Here is an 8,060-nt window from a genome sequence, read left to right as displayed (position 1 = left end):
CCCTCTTCTGACCCTCTCATCCCCTCTCGCATCTCTTCCTGCTTGTCTGCTATCTCTGCCTGGATGTACTCACACCACCTGAAGCTCAACCTCTCCAAATCTGATCTCCTCTTTTTTCCCCCACTCTTGCTCACCTTCTGCTGATCTCTCCATCTCAATCCCCTTGGAATCTATGACACTGTCTCCCTCTTTTTCCGAAAAGAACCTAGGAGTGACCCTCGATCCTGCGCTCTCCTACACCCAGCACATCACCACGCTGACACGCACCTGCAGATTCTTCCTGAGCAACATACGCCGAATCCGACCCTTCCTCACCAACTACTCGACTCGACTGCACATGCTACTCCATTGCTCCGCTCCCTCCACTGGCTCCCGATACCTACTGCTGTCTCAACCACACTGCACCGAGTTACCTTCAGTCCCTCGTCTCCCCATACATCCCCTCCAGACCACTGCGCTCTTCCAGTGCCAGAAGACTAACTCTGCCTCCTCTCCACTCTCCTTCCTCCAGAGCCGCTCCTTCTCATCCCTGGCCCCTAAGTGGTGGAATGACCTTCCCACTGAAGTCAAAAGAGCAGAGTTCTTGACCTCCTTCCGGCGCTTACTCAAGACACATCTTTTCAGACAGTACTTCAGTACCTGTGTCATTACCGCTCCTGTAAGATAGCATTTATACAACGTTTTCTCATACTACTTGCTTTGCTTTACTAGTACTCTCATTGTTTATTTGATTTCCCCAATGCTCTTCCCTCGGCCCTTGACTGTGACTTAACATCTTGTCTTCACTCATCAGCTTTTACAATGTAGGATGTAAGACCTCATTGTTTACTGTATATCTCCTATACACTTGTGTAAATTGGAATTGTAAAATGTATTGTGCCTTGAATTGCACTTTAGTATTGCTTTTTGTACTGCTCTTATTTTGTAAGTCGCCCTGGACAAGGGCATCTGCTAAGAAATAAATGATGATAATAATACCAGATCGCAATGTTGATGATGTGAATAAATCATAAGCTCACACCATTAGTTTAATTGCATACATGAATAATATAACATACTATGCCATTGCATTTGTAACTGTACTTTATTCATAAAATAGATGGGAGGCAGGGTGTGGTGGAGGGTTATTTTTAGACCTACTATTTATTATTATGGCTACAAACACTCATGTGGAAATTATGGGTAAATAATGTATTAATATAAAAGGTCACATTGTATGCATACATATTTTTATTTGCATTGACAAAACTTCAATATGTATCAGTATGTTTTATAAAAAAAAAATAATGAGTGTAATAAAACCATTAATAAATGAATTAACAAAAAGGTGTATTTGTTTTACATATACTAATAGGATCATTTTTTATTTCATAATCAGCACCCACTTTACCGCTGGGAATAATATTATAGTCTCTTCTAAAATGCACTTTCCTTCCATTTTTCCAGCATATTCCCGCATTTTCAAGTTCAATACACAATATATGCCACTGGGAAATGAAGTTCACTCATATACGTTTTCTTCTTAAAAATATGCAAGCCCAACATTGCATAGATTGCCAAGAGACGGAACCGGAAATACAAATGTTCCCAGCTCTATTTCCGCTATGAGGCAGCAGTGCTAACCACCGTGCCACCCATTTACTAAATCCAAGCTTTTTAATTATTTTTAACAGTAGGGGTTTTAAAAGTTAAGGATAACATCGCATAAGGAATGTATTTTCTTAATAAGGAACCAGCTTTTTATCAGTTACACAATTTAAAGATTACTACAATTAAGGATTCAAAGAGAGCTGCCTTCAGAAGAGCGTTGGTTTCTCAAAACTCAACTTACCAATTTTACCACGTTTGTGTTCCATGTCGTTTCCTGTTGCAGTACTGCCACCTTGTGGTACAAAGAGGACGTACTGCACTGGAGGAAAATTATGTAGTTCTATGGCAGTGATTCACAGCCTGTGGCCGGTGGGCCACTAGTGGGCCATAGAGGAACTGCAGGTGGGCTGCAAAAATATTTTTAAAACAATGCTTTTGAAATAATGCTTAAATAATAATAATTAGGGCTGACTCAGGGCCATGGCTATTTTGAAATAAAAATATTATTTGGTGGTCGAAGCTCCCCACTTGGGAACCTGGCACTCCTCCACCCACCTGTATGTAAATAAGGACATCAAACTAATATGATGTTCCGTTATTTATGAATTTGGGCGTCACAACAGTAAACCATGATAAGTTTCCCTGCATAATGTTGGTTGATGTGAGATTGTGAGCTAAGTTTTTCAACTTCAAAATTACTCAGAATTGCACATTTCAGGTCTCCAATTTTCAAAATGTTCTGGGTAAGAAACAATCGGACCAGCATGTATTGGACAAGATTACATTTAAACAAAGTATTTTGAAAATGGACAATTTTTTTTTTCTCCTTTACAGTCCCCCATCTACCAGCATGCATGTGGACCACTGTGTTATTCTGCTTTATTGTTCATCTCCATGGCACACTGGCAGCACTATTGGATAGAAAAAACAAAGATTATCAGCTGTGATTTACAGAGGGGGCATCCATAGCCAGGGTTTAGAAATTAGTGAGGTCCAGATTTTCTCTTTTAATAGAGCTTATTTACAGCAATTCATACAAAAATTACATCTAAACACAACCAGTTATACACTACAGTCACACAAACTATGAAATACATAGAGGGACCTGTTGGCAAAAACACTTTTATTAAAGCTGCACAATCTCGTGTGTGTGTGTGTTGTGAAAGGTGAAAAAAAGAAAGGGAAAGAGTACGTAGGGCTATGAAGCTATTTAGGTTACTAGGTTAGCCATAATGTGCATTAATGTCAGTGCCACTTAGATACAGTTTGGAACAGCATGTTGCTTGAATACAATTTACTAAGGGTTTGAATGAATCGAGTCCTGCACATGTTAACAAGCCGCTAGCCTTGCTTGTGTCCTGAACTCTAACTGTTACAGTATGCAGCATTTAATATATCTGAAGTAGCATCAACATTGATGCTCTAGTTAGTGAACACTTCTTAGCAGTAACTTGTTTTACAGGGTTGCCTACTTAGTTTGGTTACCTGGCTGTAGTGAGATTTTGATGCCATGGGCTTAATCATGAGAACGAGCAGTTGGGCACTTAATCATGTGCACAGGTTTGACTCAGTTCAGGGTCCCCTCATCTCCTTCTGGTCTAGCTCCTAAAAATACCTCAAACTCAACCGGAATAACAGTTGACAAGTCTTTGTTGAAAACATGCATAGTATTAGTAGCTAGCTACCTAGTGTCACGCCCTAGTGGGTGCTCAGGGGCGACAGCGCTACACGACCACGCCACCTCCTTTGTTGCATGAGGGAGGAGCTCATCTACCCACCCCAGTGCTCTCCCCGGCAGCTCGACAGAACCAACACACTCCCACAGGGCATGAAGACTGTGCTGGATAAATTGTACAGAACTTATAAAAGGTTACTAGCTAAAACCACCTTTAAATCAGAGGGGCATTAAAACGCTACCCAAAAATATAGCTAAGAAAAAAGGAAACTCAAAACTTTCTATACAATTATGTTGCGCGCACACACAAAGACAGCAATAACGTTTCCCCTCTTCCTTTCGCAGATGCGATCAATACTCCGGCCACACAGGGAAGTGGCATTTCTTCTTTTGGTTTCTCTTCCCCGCAGCCCGACAGCGCCCCGTTGGCCACACGGACACCAGCAGGCTAGGAGACAAACACAGCTGAGAGCAGCGAAACCTCGGGTAGGATGAAAGCAATCAAGTTTCAATATTAATCTCTAGCCGCAACTAAGATCTAATCCAAAATACTTTTTATCCAGACACAGTTAAACAGATAATACCAGAGGGAGGGAATAACCCAGAGATCTACGCCTCTTCGCCGTAACGCAGTCCCAGTTCAAAATAAAGACCAGTCCCATAAAGTGCAATGCCGTGTGGCTTTTGATTTCCGTATTTAAAGTTTCTTCAACGCTGCCCAGTGCTCTTTCACTTACAACAACCCTCAAATCAGAACCCCCCCCGACTTTGCTGCTCAGAGCTCATGCCGCCCATGCTCCGCCGCCAGGTCCCTGGGGTGTCTCGCCGCCGCTTCAGGGTTCAGGATCTCCGTCTGCACGGTTTGTAATCCACCGGGAAAATAAAGAGTTCGTCTATCGCCACAATAGTCTCCACAGGTCCCCTCTCCAGCCCTGGCGGTAGTGGGTAGTGGGTAGTGGGTAGTGGGTAGTGGGTAGTGGGTAGTGGGTAGTGGGTAGTGGGTAGTGGGTAGTGGGTAGTGGGTAGTGGGTAGTGGGTAGTGGGTAGTGGGTAGTGGGTAGTGGGTAGTGGGTAGTGGGTAGTCACATCGTCTGTGTCAGTCTGTATGGGCTCTCTAGTGGACAATCCCTCCCAGATTAAGTACCGGGGCAGAGAGCCGGGGTGCAGGTGGAGGTGATCAGGAGAGATTGAGCAGGTGAGTCCAGGTGACAATGTGGCTAGCCGTGTGCCCTGGGCAGGACAAAAATAAAGCAATGAAAAACCCAATAAACCAATTATACAAAGAAAGTGATACAACAAAAATAAGGAAGCAAAAAACATACTTAACCGTTATCATCAAAATAAAGTGCACACAACAGTATAATTAAGTGAAATAAATAAAACAATAATTAACCAATTAGTGATTAAATTGCCCATCACGCACTGCCCGTGGCATAGTTGCATAGAAGACACGAATGGCATTGTTTAGCGTTGCTTTCTTCCTTCTCTCGGGCTGTGCACTTAAGGTTAGCTAACGTTAACTGAGGTACATTTATTCAAAACAAAGATGATATAGTTAGATTACATAGCAAACACCCCGAGTTACTTAATTAATGAATGGTTGTTAGCTGTCCTGTCACGTACCGTGCTTCATGCCAGGTCATTTCGACAGTTCGGCTGGACTGTGGCTGGATTGTTGATCCCGGCCGGCTGTGACTTACATTATTTACAAAGATTTGCACTTTCAAATAAACAATATAATGTTTCTACTGTTGTGTCTTTATGGTGAGGTGTAGTTTGTGTGCGATTGGGTTTTTATTTATTTACATTATTGTAAATCATAATGTAAAAGCCCTTATTTCTCCAGCACCCCTTTGCAAAAAGACGAAAGATGACCCAGCCGACAGAGCAGCTCCGCGGCTGCGCAGCTCTGAGCGCCACTCCATAGCTTTAAGACATTTCTTAAGGAGTGAAAGAAACGGTGGCGTAGCTTGTGAGCGCACACCAGAGCAAGAAACTGGAAAGGTTGTGTACTTAGTGAGGTTTTAACGGATCCAATGGCCAATGTCTTTGACCGACAACTTTTCGGATTACGGACTAATTAATTGAATGTTTAATTAATAAACCTGTCAGAAATACAGCACAGTATAGTTTTCTGGAAGGTGTATCGAGTCATTAGATCGGTAGATGTTCAAACAGAGACGGACGAGCCGGTTCACGTCCAGAGGAAACTGCTGAGTCACCGCAGCGCCAACACTTGGATCAGCTGAGACGGATCACGATCTGCTTCAAAAAGCGCATTTTCATGATCCGGATCCATTGAGCCCGGATCCGATCCCGCTTTCTGATCCTGTTAGTACAACCGGCCCCAGATGTTTTCAATAACTGATTATACAGTTAAATAGCACCGATTGTTTTTTTTATTAGAAAAATGTTTATAGATAGACATATATATTTTTTAATAATTACCGAGGTCCGCACCTCATAGCTGGCTACGGCCCTGGGGCATCTCTTACAGTAGAGTCTGTATAGGTCGCTGCAGCGTGGTCATTTTACTGTCTCCGATTATTATAACTCGCTATTAAATCAATTGTGCATGATTGATACATCAATATACTAAAGGTTTATGAAAATATAATTACTGCCAAAGGTATTTGCAATATATATATAATACAACATTTAAATCTTATGTGCAGTAGTCATTTGTTCCGCCAGGCGGCACGGAAAAGTTCGGTCGCTCCGCCCATTTAAGGGCCTGGCCTCCGTCAACCACTGTGATTTGATGCAAAACCTGTCTGTCAATTTAAAGTAGAGGGTTTCACCAAAATGTCTGTATCAGGGCTTGAGGAAGCGTGCAATAGAAATTTTAAAGACAGTTTGCGTTGGCTATATAGGCTGGGACATGGTTTGACAGTTTCAGGGCCCTATAACTCAAATGTTCTACCACGTGCGTCTTTCTTGTGTATTTGAGGCACCACTTAGTAACCGGCTTCCTGGAATCTCATTGGCCGACCTGGAGTGTATTTGATAAGGATATATTTTATGAAGGGAGGTGCCAGTCCCTTAAATGCTTGAGATGCTACTTAGAAAACTGTTAAATGTATTCTGTAGCGGGCCCCTGCACTGGTCCCTATTGCCGGCGCTGTAATTGCGGTCTCTGTGCGCTGTGAATTGCGAGATCCTACACTACACTGAAGACTGCTTTATCTGTTATACTCGTTAGTGTTTAGTCGGTGTTACAATTTCACGTTTTTGTTTCAGTAGTTATATTTTTGTCATGCCATTATTTTTCTAATATATTTATCGTAATCACCATTTTTGTCTGTTACGAATATGCGGTTTGTCTGTGGACAATAACAACAAAATGGCAATAATACATGTGAACACCAGCACTTCTGAGTGGTCTCTGTGGTATATATTATTTCTTGTCTTGGGTATACAGTGAGTTACAATCTTTTACGAGTTTGTCAATAATAATAATAATAATAATAATAATAATAATAATAATAATAATAATAATATTTTCTTGTTCTTTCACAGTAGCCTGGCTGCTACTGTAAAGTACATGGTATACTGTTCTGATGTGTTTTTTCTGTCATTCAATATTTTGCATTAGGAACCAACAATGTTTGTGTGTAAACATGTCTCGCTGGTCCCTGGACCACTGTGGTCTCTGTACTGGTCCTCACCAGTTGTGGCTGGAGTATTTCAGACCACTGTCGTGGTGTTATCACAAGTTTGATTCAGACTACTACTAATAAAAACGATGATAATGATGATGATACATACACGGGCCGACGTTGGCCCAACACTGCTGTGCCATCTGGGAAGGTACCTGAATAGGACCCTAACGTTGTTTTGTTTGTTTGTTTTTTAATGAAAATTACCCATAAGTTGTTTTTTGCAACCATTAACTACCTTAAGATAAATACTTAAGTATTAAGTATGATTCCTTAACTTCCCTTAAGAAATGTAACTTATTTTATGCAACGCTAATTAAGAAGAAAACTAAGGGTGAAATTCACTTGCGTTGTTTTATGCAAACTCTTTTTGGCGTGGAGGGCTTAACACTGTACCGTAATAAAACACTGTAATACAGTAATACCGCGCTGGAGCCGTGCGCAGCGCTCGGAGGAATACGGTTCGAGTCCCGGGCGGGGAGCTCCGACCCAGACAGGTTACATATGCACTTTAAATGCAATTTTAAACTTAAGTACCAGTTAACATTACAATTAAGGGGGAAATTCACTTAAGTTGTTTTATGCTTTTAAGTTGTTTTATGTTGTTTTTAATTGGTTGATGCGGTAAGGTCACTGCACTGAGATCGTTGTATGAATCTATTATTTATCTTTTTTTTTTTTTTTATTAGCAGACGCCCTTGTCCAGGGCGACTTACAATATATAAGAGCAATACAAAGTGCAATAATACAGTGCAATTCAAGGCATAATACATTTACAAATTCAAATTTACTAAAGTGTACATAAAATATGAGGTCAGACTCTTATATCCTTGAGTGTAAAAGCTGATAAATGCAGACAAGATGTTAGGTCACAGTCAAATGAATCTAGCCATGGCTGAACCAGGATGTTGCATTATCATTACTGCAATTATTTATGATTTCTTAGCGGATGCCATGGTGGCACAGTAGTTGGTGCTGCTGGTCTTGTGTGTCTGGCTGTGTGAGGTGAGTCTGCTCGGCCGCTCTCCCTCCCTGCACTGGTGCATGTTTACTGTTGTTTCTGACTGCCGACTCTCCTCTACCCGCCTATCTGCACCTGCGTCTAATTACTAATGATTAATTCAAACCAATTACAA

Source organism: Amia ocellicauda, chromosome 12 (assembly GCF_036373705.1).
Source record: "Amia ocellicauda isolate fAmiCal2 chromosome 12, fAmiCal2.hap1, whole genome shotgun sequence".
Lineage (NCBI taxonomy): Eukaryota > Metazoa > Chordata > Actinopteri > Amiiformes > Amiidae > Amia > Amia ocellicauda.
This window is presented reverse-complemented; position numbering follows the sequence as displayed.